This window comes from Corythoichthys intestinalis, chromosome 11 (assembly GCF_030265065.1).
Source record: "Corythoichthys intestinalis isolate RoL2023-P3 chromosome 11, ASM3026506v1, whole genome shotgun sequence".
In the NCBI taxonomy this organism is placed as follows: Eukaryota; Metazoa; Chordata; class Actinopteri; order Syngnathiformes; family Syngnathidae; genus Corythoichthys; species Corythoichthys intestinalis.
In genome coordinates, this window is record NC_080405.1 from 19400221 (window position 1) to 19413176 (window position 12956).

A 12956-nucleotide genomic window follows, 5' to 3' on the forward strand; every position below is an offset into this window, starting at 1 on the left:
CGGCGATCCGTTGTCGACCATTACGGTACGTGACGTCACCATTTTGTTTCGGTAATACTTCACTCTGATCGGCCGAATGATTACGTCTGTGTTAAATTCTGCTTTTTTCACTCTTCATAAAGCACAGAATTTAGTTTCTTGAACTCATTTGAGTCAACGTTTATTGCAGCTCCGCAACTCGGACCATAACAAACGTAACAACACAGACTTCCTATGTGTGTCCGTCAACTCAATCTGTCCCTCGGGAAACTCAAACCCAAATAACAATAGTTCCTATTGTTACTGTCGTGTCGACAGCGATGAGCTCTCTTGGATTTCCGACTTAAGTTCTCACTTTCATTTTACCGTATCAATCCATGGAAGAAACATTTATTCATCATTATGAAACGAGCAAGTTATACAGCAGCCTTTAAAAGAAAAGTCACATCTGTTTTGTTTTCTCCAAGGTTCTGGTAAGTTGGAGAAGTTGTCAAATCATAATATTACCGTAAATATTGTCAGTTTATGGTAATGTTTTGAACTACCAATATGCTATGCTTGTGCTGTGTTTCACCATTCAGTAAAATGACATTTCTGTATCTGTACACGAGCTCAGTTTTCTTGCATTCTTTTATTTATTGGTGCTAAAATTAGGGAGCCGTAATAAACGGGCACAATAATTTCCCCTAGATTTTACAAGTAAATTTGGGGTGCGCATTATACACGGGTGCGCCTTATATTCGGGAAATTACGGTATGACATAACATATTTTACATGGCTGAATCCAGCTACTACCTGTTAAGACTAACATAAACAAGTTTTTGTTTGAACAAATATGGTTTTTATGCATTTGTAATTTAGTTTATTGGTATATTTAGGCGATTTTGGGGGGGAGGGGGCAGGGGATATGTGTTTGAATGATTTGTTAAGAGCATTGTAAGAAAACAAAATGGCATTTTATAGCATTTAAGCGAGGGGACTTTTGTTATGCAAGTTAGAAAGTTTTTTTGTTGTACTCAGATCCTCATTTGTTATTTATTCATTTATTTTATTTTTTTTATATAACATTTGAGGCTGAGATCAGGTATTTTGATTTATTTTTAAATAAAAGTTGCTATGAAATTCTGCATAGTTTGAAGAAACACTCAGGAATTTTATTTTGTATTCGCATTTAATGGTCTTTTAAAAGAGCAATCTGAGCGAGCCTTCGTTTTACATCTCCTAAAATTTAATCTGCAATGCATTAAATGTTCTTAATCCAAATACTCCATTATTCGAACTGACAAACTGATAGATTAATCGACTCTGGAAATAATTGATAGCTGCAGCTGTAGTTTTGTAAGCTTGTTTGCATTGGGAATTAGCATTGAGCCAGCTAACTTTTGTTAGTTTTGTTGTTTGATTAAATACATAAAGATCTTTTTTTTTCCAACTGGAAGGGGCATTTCACAACTCCAAACAATCAATTGTTCACTATTTGCGATTTTTTTTTGAGCAGTTCAGTTCCTAACATCAAATGTTGTCTGAGCATTGTTTTTAGAATGTTGCGTGCCATGGTGAAGAGTTGTCACTGGTCCATCTCAGTGTTGACATGGTGTTATTTTTACAAAACTTAACTGCTGTGAAGCTGTACTTAAAATTTTTATATTCTGGTGTGCTCTTAAGAATCAAACATTTAACAACGCTGCTAATTGTCACTTGAAATAAGGTTCAGTTCTTTCATTTGCTTTTGCACTTCCCCTAATGAAAAATATGGCAGTCATATTCCTACAGGAACTATTAGTGCGACGACTGTAGTGCTGTAATTTATGGTCTAGTTATCCCTCACGGTATCAACTTAATGGCCCAGCAAAGGCAATTATTTTCTTAAGTAAAACTGGGTTAAATCATGTTTGTGTCACAACCTACCAAATTCCAGATAAAACACTTGCTTGAACAGTCGTATTCCAAATTGATTGAGGGTCAAGGAGTAAGTCAGTCATTGCAGTGTTTACTCTGTGAAGCTAATTATTTATGTAACTATTTCTGTGATATACTACTCTAGGGTCAAAATAGCTAAAGATGAGGAAAATACTTTTATCAGAAAGTGCTTGCTAAGTTACAATGAAAAATTATTATTCCCAAAAATTGACACTGTGTGCTTAATAACCTTGAATTCATTTTGTTGGACCATGACTGTACTGCTCCCGTGAAGTGCTCAAAACACGCATTCATCATTCCTCAAACCCATAAATTAAAAAAAAAAAAATAAATAAATAAATAAAACGATTACAATGTTAAAAGACAAAGAACAAATGATAATAGCAGTGCATTGATGCACTAATGCAGCATATAATCAGGGGCGCCTTACACTGTGGTATATGAAAACAAAATTGTTCATTGGTGGTGCGCTTTATAGTTGAAAAAATATGTGACTGTTATTAATGGTACTTCTATATTCGTCAATTTCTTTTATGCCAGATTAAGTATGATGAAATTGTCCTCCCAATTGATTATTTGTCTGAGTGTCATTCTCACATTAACTTTTCACAATACATAGATTGGTGCTTTAAGAGTTTTAACTGACTAAAGATGAATTTTTCAAGAGCTTTCATTCAAATGATTGTTTAGCCTTGACTTAGGAGCAAAAACTTTACAAAGACATGGTAGCAGTGAACTCCAACTCACTTCACAACTATCAGCAGATAGTATAAATTTATTGAAAGAGGCTCCATGCTGTTTAATGCCACTCCTGGTTGAAGTTTACTGTCAAATTAAATATAAAATTAAAAAAAAAAAAAAAAAAAAAAGTCAAAGGAAAGCCCTCCGAATACAGTGCTAACAAACACGGCAAAATACCATTGCAACAATATTCACGGGCAGTTACCTGTAACTACGATGTTACTGCAACTTACTGAGGACTTGGAGCATCTCCTCCTTGCAATATGTCAGTATTATACAATCCAAAACAGGTACACCCACCAGAAGGAACTGTGCTGTTTTTCATTCTATTTATCGACATTCCTATTTGTTTTTATAACGTACCACACATTAAAGCTGTCCTGACTATTCGACGTTGTCGATATCATCGATGAAATAAATTCGTCAACGGGCACAACATACTGTCAACAGGTAAGGACAGGTTAAAAAAAAAAAAAAAACTACGTGCGAACAAAGTTATGAATGGCGGACGCTCGGGATGCAAGCGGTGAAAGCGGGATAAAGCCAAAAAAGTGGACCAGAGTGGCCGAAGCCTGGAATTATTTTAACGAAAATAAAAAGGGTGCCATTGTGTGTGGTCTTTGCAATGCTGCGCTTGCATACCACGATAGCCCGTCGGCCACTTGAATCGCCGTCACCTTGGTGTTGATTTTGGAAGACGACAAGAAACAACTAGCTGGCGGATCGTAAGTCCATATAACTAACTAATAACTTTTTTGTTTTTTTAAATTGAAGTTGCCTTTATGTGCGTCATATCAACGTGCATTATCAAGTTTTTTTCACTTCCTTCATGTATTTATCTACTCTGCTGCTGCTGTCGAAAGCTGTAGGTCTCGAGTCTCTGGACATCTCTGTGCACGGCATGCAGATTGTATTTATTAGGATCATGGAAGCTCCCGCTTTGGGGGGAGGGGGAGCTATCATGGAAGGACAAGCCCCTGCATGGTATGTACCACCGACAAATTGAGGAGCTAGCTGACATGGGAAGAACATACCAGTGGCTGGAAAAGGCTGGACTGAAAGACAGCATGGAGGCAGTGATCATGGCAGCACAAAAACAGGCCTTAAACACAAGATCAAAAGAGGCCCGGTTCTATCACACCAGACAGGACCCCAGGTGCAGGCTATACAAAGAGGCCCCTGAGACAATCCAGCACATTCCAGCAGGGTGTAAGATGCTGGCAGGCAAGGCATACATGGAACGACATAACCAGGTAGCAGGCATAGTGTACAGGAACATCTGTGCCGAGTACGGACTGGAGACTCCAGAGTCAAGGTGGGCGATACCTCCAAAGGTGGTCGAGAACAACTGAGCCAAGATCCTGTGGGACTTCCAGATACAGACAAACGGGTGATGGCTAACTAGCCTGACATAGTGGTGGTGGATAAACATCAGAAGACAGCAGTAGTGATAGATGTAGCAATCCCGGGCGATAGCAACATCAGGAAAAAAGAACACGAAAAGCTGGAGAAATATCAAGGGTTGAAGGAAGAGTTGGAGAAAATGTGGGGAGTGAAGGCAACAGTGGTGCAAGTAGTGATCCGGACACTAGGGGCAGTGACCCCCAAGCTGTGTGCATGGCTCCAACAGATACCAGGAACAACGTCCGACGTCTCCGTTCAGAAGAGCGCAATCCTAGGGACAGCTAAGATCCTGCGCAGAACCCTCAAGCTCCAAGGCCTCTGGTAGAGGACCCGTGCTTGAAAGTAGAGACTATACCACCTGGGTGGGCGAGACGACGATTTTTTTTTTTTTTTTTTTTGGATATAAATACTGTATATGGAAACACTGGCATAATCCATGAATGCACTAATCTTACTTACTTTATATTATAAAGTATTATTATGTATATACATATAGCAGCATTAGACCTCATTGTAAGTGATTTATTATTGCTATTTATGTTAATTATTTATATGTCAACAAGGCAGAAAACACTCAGGTGACTTGAAGTTTCGCTCTAAGAAACCCAATTTGGGCAAATTTCAAAATTGTCCTATATGGATGTGTGATACATCATTGGAAAGCTTAAAATCTCAATTTTCTGGGGGAAGAAAAATGTTGAACAGGAGGGCAAAAGAAAGTAACCCACAAACCCTTACTTGAGGTCAGAGCATGAGAGAGCATGATTAAAGACAGCAAAAACTTCGCGTGCATGTCTCATCGAGTGTCAAGACACAGGTGTGAATGTATGAATGGCCACAGCCGGACTTTTGGGGGATTTTATGGGTGAAACACGGTAATATAACAAGGGTCGCAATGCAGAAATCGCAGACATCAAGGAGTGGTTGAGATTTTCTTTTTCAAATATTTACCCTTTTAAATGTTTTTTTTTTTTTTTTTTTTTCTTTGTGTGGATCAATTATTTATCATCTATCGGGGAAAATGCGACAGTAACAAAAATAAAATAAAATAAAAATACAATTAGCCGATGTTATGAGATACATATCCGTGACCTATTTACAGACACAATTTTTTTCGTTGTGACGTAATTTTTAAAAAAGTTTAAAATATACGAGTGAATAATTTTATAAAGTCGTTTTTTTAAACTAAACATTAGACATCAATTAACGATTCTAAGCTAAAAATGACAGACATTTCGAATAATATAATTATTTACCTATTTTTATGGCTGGGTTGAAACAAAAGCGGTTGCGTGGTGTCTTAAACGGGGGTCTCCAGGGTAAAACGGAAAAACTAAAAAAAGTTCGGGGGCTTAATGCGCCAGGAAACTACTACGGCAGCATATAGTCATATTGTTCTATCAAACACAACAGTTCTTTTGGCCTAAAATACAGCAGTTTATTTGAAAAAGGGGTGCAGGAGCAGAAACTGCTTTTTCAGCCTTGTCTGTTTTTTCTGTCATATAAATATATTAGATTAGTTGACTAGTCGTAAAAAAAAAAAAAAAAAAAAGTCTGTTGACTAATCGGGAGAAAATTAGTTATTTGTGACAGCCCTTCTATACATTATTGTCAAGTGCTATTTAATTATCAAAAACACAAGCCGATTTTTGTTGGGATGCAGAAACACATTGTTAGCACTTCTACGAACTCAAAATGTCCGAAAGCGACAATTTACACTCTCTTCTGAGTTTTTGAGCCTACAACAAAAAATGTCAGCATTTTAGTCAATAGTGCCCATGTGAGGGCACGGACCTGTTATAAATGCTTAGTGAGATCATTGCATACGTTTGTTGGCAAACATTACATTGCAAATGCATGTTAACCATAAAGGCAGATGTGCAGTCTATATGCAATAAACCGCACCATATGTCAACATGCTGCCTTTGCAAAGCAACAACATCCAAATCAATTATTTACCACGTTGTTCAGATGCACTAAACTGCTTCAGGATGTTTAAAGCAATATAAGCATAGCTACCTCCATGCATAATGGGAGGCAATCCAATAGACCAGGTTTATAAAAGCAACAACTGAATTACCAAAACAATGCACACCACATAAATGGAAATATTGTGTATTTACTGTGACCGCCTCAGACTTTTAGCCCTCCTTGGCAATGGATTACCATCGTCTCAATTTATACAGCAGTTCATCCACTTTATTTTTGTTGTTCACACTTACACTGCCCAGGATGCTGTTTGGGACTCTACTGGTACAAAAATGTACTGTGCAGACTTTTATATCCCTGCTTTAAACGCAAGAATATAATTTTAAAGTTAAATTCATCTTATAACAATACCATAAACAATAGTTGTCTTGCAGGTGATTTCATTTTGAGAAAATAAATGACCCGGAAGTGCATGGGTACATGCAAATACGACTTTCTCCATCGTCTAACTAACTAACTAACTAACTAACTAACTAACTAACTAACTAACTAACTAACTAACTAACTAACTAACTAACTAACTAACTAACTAACTAACTAACTAACTAACTAACTAACTAACTAACTAACTAACTAACTAGGCTCATGCAGTGTCACAGAAAAAAAAAAAAAGTGAATAAATGGGTTATTCAGCCAACAGCAGAGAAAAACTTCAACTCAAAAAGTGTCTTTGTGAATAGATAAAATGATGTTCACGCTGCACTGGCAGCAATTAACAACAAAAACTTTGTCGACTAATGAACGTTGCAAACCACAGAGTAGTGAAGCGACCACTATACCTCTCAACATTCAATGAACAACAAAGTTGGAGTGCAACACATTTTCATTATTACAATAACTTGACTTAATCAAAATACTGGCTTGCCAAGTGGTCAAGATATAGTTGTTTTGTCAACGTGATGCACATTAGTAGAACATGGCATGTAGTGGTGGATAAAGTAGTCACTTTTTAAATTATTTATTTATTTATTTATTTATTAGTACAGTGCAAAAACTTACGTAAAAGTACAAGTATCTAAGAAAAGATTTATTCAAGTACAAAAGTACTTGCTTTAAAATTTACTTTACAAGTAAAAAGTTAAAAGTTTCTCCCGATGCAAAAATGTAACCTACGTATATCTATGTATATAAATATTTTTGAATATACATACATGCACACATACATGCATACAGAGATCTGTCAATATTCAAAGAAAGAACCAGAATTTCATTTGAATGCTCAGTTCAATTTTAAAAAATGTGCAGAATGGAAAAAACAATAAAATTGACTGCACTGTAAACAATAACTTAACAAACTTCATAACTTTATTGCTTGCAATCTGCCATTAAGCTATCAGGTGCATCCCGCCACCTATTGTACAAGAGTGTGCAGCACCCATCTGAAGGCGCGCTACTCTCACTGTTGGTTTTTATTGGTCAATATCTTTTTCACCCGCCTAATCTTGCTTGCTTGTGTTGCTGCCTCTAGTGTTCAATTACGATATAGTTGCACAAGGCCTCATCAGATGTGCCAGAGGCATGAAAACGAAACTATCAATTCACCATGAGGGGAAAAAAAGAAAACAAAAGTAACGTGTAATGCAGGCGACAATTTGAAAAGTAGTGGAGCAAAAAGTACCACTTTATGTTTGTACTCAAGTACAGTACAGATACACAAAAATGTTCTTAAGTACAGAAACAAAGTACTTTTAGTTTGTTACATTCCACCACTGATGGCATAAATCGTCATGATCTTTCACTGCCAGCTCTCTTCATCAAAATGGATAGAATGTCTATCTATCACTAGAGTTGGGTGCCGAAACCCAGTATCAATTTAGTGCCGTTCCAAAGCAACCGATGGTAACAGCACCAAATAAAAATCAACATTTGAGGGCCTGAGTGTTTTTTCCTTTTCACCCTATCTGCTTGTTCCTTAAATGAGCGTGAGGTCAGTGGCACTATTCACAAGCTTAAGTCGTAAAAAAACAAAAAAAAAACCCCAAAACCATAAAAACGTAACACCCCCCAACAAAAAAAAAAATAAAAATGAAGAGTACCGTTTTTTTCGGACGATAAATCGCAGTTTTTTTTATAGTTTGGCTGGGGGTGCGATTTATACTCTGGAGTGACTTACTGTATGTGTGAAATTATTAACACATTATATCATTTCACATGTTATTTTGGTGTTTTGGAGTGACACTGATGGTTTGGTAAACTTGTTAGCATGTTATTTATGCTATATTTATCTGAATAACTCTTAATAGCTATGGCTATGTTAGCGTTCTGCCTTTGGCAATGTGTGTTCAATTGTATTGTTGACATTTTTATATTGAAATGCATGCTTTTAGTTTGTGGCACTTTCATGCCCACGTGGGGGCACACTCGCACTTGTTTATGCGAAGAAGAGCGCTCACACGCCAGAAGAAGACGGACAGCTATGCTTGTAAAATATCTCATCAGAGGCAACGTCTGTGTGGATCATCTTTTCTGTTGTTGTTGTTGTGTGTTTTCCACCTGCGATTGAACACTTAAGCCAGTTGTGTGGTTGTTTGAACGATGTGCTAATGCTACCGAACGCATGCTAACCGTTTGTGTCATTGCTGTAATAGCACCTAATTATCATTTATTTACGTTGATGCGAACCTGTTTGGTATCGGGGACGAAATTGATTCAGCAAATTATATGGACGTCCAGCATCGTCTTTTGGGAGTCTAGCTCGCTGTATAGCCCGGACCGAGCCGAAGCGTCCTGGTGAGGACAGTATATGCACTTATTCAGCATGTTGTTTTCTATTGTATTTTTATATTAAATTGCCTTTAGATATGACATATCTGTTCTATGTGTTGGATTTTATCAAGTAAATTTCCCCCAAAAATGCGACTTATACTCCTGTGCGACTTATACATGTTTTTTTTCTCTTCGTTGGGCATTTTATGGATGGTGCGACTTATACGCAGGTGCGACTCGTAATCCGAAAAATACTGTAATCTTTTTTTTGTTTTTGTTTTTGTTTTTGTTTTTAAACGTATCAGTTCAAAAACCATTTAAGCACCGGAACCATTTTAAAAGTACAAAGTAGTAACCAGTATTGGATAAAACCCAAATGATAGTCAACACAACCTATCATTGTCAAAGCATGCTCACGAACCACAGGTTGTCTGTTCTGATTGAGGTAATGGGTGAACAGTATGTGTATGCCTAATGCAGATCTTTTGTAGAGCAGAAAAAGACAAGAAGAAACAATAAATAACCCTAACCCTAACCCATCAGTCTCAAGCTTCCAGTCGCTCACTTCAAAAACTGACAGACACATTACTCCATTGATGTTTTAATGATGTCATGTCTCCATGAATATTACCGTATTGGCTCAAATATAAGACGGCCCTGATTATGAGTCAACCCCCTTTTTCAAGACTCAATTTGGTGTTCAATAAGTCTTTTTTCAAACTTAATTTTTATATGGAAAATAATTACGGTACATCTGAAACAAATGATTATAACAATACATTTGAGAGAAAAAGCACGTTATTTTCCCTCATTCAAATCTTAATATCTGAACATTTAAATATATAAACTAAAGTGCAATCACATTTGTAAATTAATGGCTTCTGGTTTTTTGAAATATAAATAAACCAATCTATTGTGATAAAACAACAAAATTGCAATAACTCCATTAACTATCAAAGTAAAGTCTCACTGTAACTGTAGTCTTGAAACAAATCTGAATAAGGAAAAACATTGCAATGAAATAATGCAAACTGGTTAAACTTGAAAGTAGCTGAGATCTGTCACGACAGGACATTACTCCTCACAAACATCCTCTGCCAATAATATCTGGCGCCATCTAGCGTCGTGAATGGGTATAATGTCTAGACCCCGCTGTAATTACGTCACCCACGTGCCGCTGGTTGGTCTCATTTGAAAGTACGGAAGTTGATGTCAACACCAGTTTTTATTTGAAGTCAATCGACCAAGTAAAACGGGAGATAATGTCATTTGAGTTTTATAGTTTTATTGCACTCATAAATATGCATTAAATGCTGCATGGACCGTGTGTTTATCTCCATATTTCCATCATTTCTTGTCCTTTTTCAAAACCGAAAGCAGCACAAAAGACTACATATTCCAAGAGCTGTTATGATGTCAAGAAGGACCAACCTAATGTGAACATTTTAAGTAAATTGCCGAGCAAGGCGCCAACTAAGGAAAAGGAGGCATGCGAAGCAAGCAACGGCCAGTTGGATTGAGCGAGCGACTTTGAAACGTGCAGAATGAATCGAAAACAAAATTTAGCGCAAGATAATGCATTATTTTATTAACTCAAGGAAGCGGATGAGCCGTATTTGTCGTTGTTTTCCTCGCATGAATCGGTGTCTCGGCGAGTAGAAGTGACAGCAGCGCGCTAACGGCGGAAGAGTAGGCTGTGTGACGTAGCTCTGTGCGCAGTTTAAGAAGAAACTTTATTGAGTGTGCAAAAAAAAAAAAAAAACCTTTATTGGGTCGCATGCCTGAAAAATTGAACTGAACTACTAGTATTTTTGAAAATACTTTTTTTCAATGTTATATATATTTTTTTCTTCACTATAAATCTTTTCAATTTTTATATAGATGTGTGTTCGAGAAGCTTGATTGCATGTACGTATATACTTTTGATAAGGTGATGGATACAATACCTAACTTCACAAAGAGATATCCTCCAAACTTTTTTCGTGTTAGATGATATTTAGATATATATATATTTTTTCCTCACTATTTTGCACTGTATGTAACCTGTTTTGACCATAGTATGTGTAAAGGCCAAAAATTGCTAAGACCAAACCTGCTGTTTTGTGTTGAATTGTCAAACATAAAATTATTCAATATAATTTTTTTCTATTGAATGTTTATCCTAACAAGTTGAATAAATATTATCAAGCTTCAAAACGGTTGTTCGAGCATGTTTGGTTGTCAATGGGACATCAACATTACCAATTTTGAAAAAAGATTTTGGGATTTTTTTTTGGTCTTTTTGGGTCCAAAATGTGGATTATAATTGGTTAGTGAAGAAAACAACAGTTTGGACATGAAGTTCAAGGTGTCCTGAAAAAAGGGACCCAACCTGGCCGTTGTGAACAAATTTTTTCTTTGAAATATCAAGGCAACATCAAACGCATGCAAATTCGACCAAAATAGGCTTAGGTGTTAAAGGGTTAATGTATTTACCACACGGGTTGTTTGGTTTTGGAGGGGAAGGAAACTTGTCATTGAAAAATATCTTGACTGGCAGACTTCTAGGAGGCGTGGCTTTCGTTTTGTCCGAAGGGCGCATGATGGTTTGGCGGTTGAACATTTTTTCCAGTGAATTTTTAAACGAAAACAAAAATATTTCTAAATGTTTCTTTGAATAATTCATTACTTAAAGTGACTACTTTTTCAGGCAAACACACAAAAACCACACAAAAACATAGGAGGAATAATGAATGAAATGCACATGTGTAACAAGAATACCTATATAGATCTGTTTTATAAAATAATTTTAAGATCATATGTTCCATATAGTGGAGCAGGACATACTGTAAGTAAATGCTTTTTTCCCCTTTTTAAAATGACAATCATTGACTTTTCACACATTGCCAGAGCAGAAGTCAATCCGGTGACACTGCTGCTTTTAATTAACCTTAAAAAAAAAAAAAAAAAAGTTACAGGCATGTCATTAGCTTTATCTTTTTTCCTTCCCTTGAGGACACTTTGACACGATTGATTGACAGTGTCATGTCAATGATATCTGAAAAGAAAATGTGAAAAGACTTATCGTTGGGTTTTGGGCACACAGTCAAGGGACGAGCAGGAGGCAGCAGACAGAAGTAAGGAATACACAAACAAGTTGCATTGGGGCTTTGGGAATAACATCGAGGCAGAGGGAGGAGAAAAGGTGGAGGGCTGCAGAATTGCAAAGAGAAAATACTGCTTTAATGAAGCGCTGTGTTAAAGAGATTGGACCCTTTAAAAAAACAACTATAATCACCATCATTATTCCTAATTTAATCCTCCTTTTCAACCACACTGCCATTGGTGGGAGTGCATTGCGTGTGAGCCAAGCAGAAGATGAGAGCTTTGTCCTCGTACATCCTCTTTGTCAAATCAACATCTTCCTCCCGCGTCCTATCATGTTTAGGATATTTAGCTTGTGTCCTTCACTGGTGCATCAATCTCTCAAGCCCTCCAGCCTTCATCCCCTCATTTTGCTTCCTCCGCACCCACCTACACCTCCTCTCCACCCCCACCCCCTCAGTTAGATTACTTACCTCCCGAGAAAGAAATACACTCCATCTTGTTGTTTTATGTTCCAGGCAAATTTAGTCCCGCGTCTTTCTCTCTCCACTCTCAACTCACTTTTACTTCATCTCTCTACTGTTTGCGCGCTCACCTCTGCCTCCCCATCCTCCGACACCTCTCCTCCCGGACTCCCTCCCTCCCTCCCTGTTTCTCGCCCTCCATATGTACTTGTATAACTTATCACCCTGATGCGATAATTGGTGCGTCTTGGCCACAGATGTTAGCGCGCTTTATTTAGCCGCTGCACTTTAAGCTAGTCCGATTAGTCATCTACTGCTGTTAAAGAAGAAAAAGACTTTGTTTTACAAATGCTTGTGCGGGCCAGCCACTGTGTACGGTGCTTCGTGTGGAATTAGATGCTGTAACACTTCCCCAATGCTGACTAGTTAATGAGGTTTCTGTAAGAAATCTTTGGGCTTTAACGTCGCTATGGTTACCCACTGACACTACATGTGTGTCCTGCAACAAGGACTATTTTGGTTGCTTTTGTCTGTTTCCGCCCTCTGAACTCCCTCTCTCATTCACGTTTAACTCTTCACAAGCGGCCATTAATGATTGAAAGTAATAATTCCCGGAATGAAGATGAGTTCCCTTTAAGAGGATTAAAAGGTAAGACAATGAGGTATTAG

The 12956-nt window shown here is 37.4% G+C and overlaps 2 protein-coding genes across 4 annotated transcripts in view; one reads left to right on the forward strand and one right to left on the reverse strand.

Moving 5' to 3' along the window:
• flrt1b (fibronectin leucine rich transmembrane protein 1b) overlaps window positions 1–12395 on the reverse strand; it is a 101988-nt gene extending 89593 nt beyond the window's left edge. The window contains exon 1 of the mRNA XM_057851200.1: window positions 12297–12395. The gene's annotated coding sequence lies outside the window, so the exon portion shown is untranslated. The remainder of the gene's footprint in view (window positions 1–12296) is intronic.
• Window positions 1–12956, forward strand: part of macrod1 (mono-ADP ribosylhydrolase 1) — a 317841-nt gene that overhangs the window by 173217 nt on the left and 131668 nt on the right. The gene's annotated exons all lie outside the window — the stretch shown is intronic.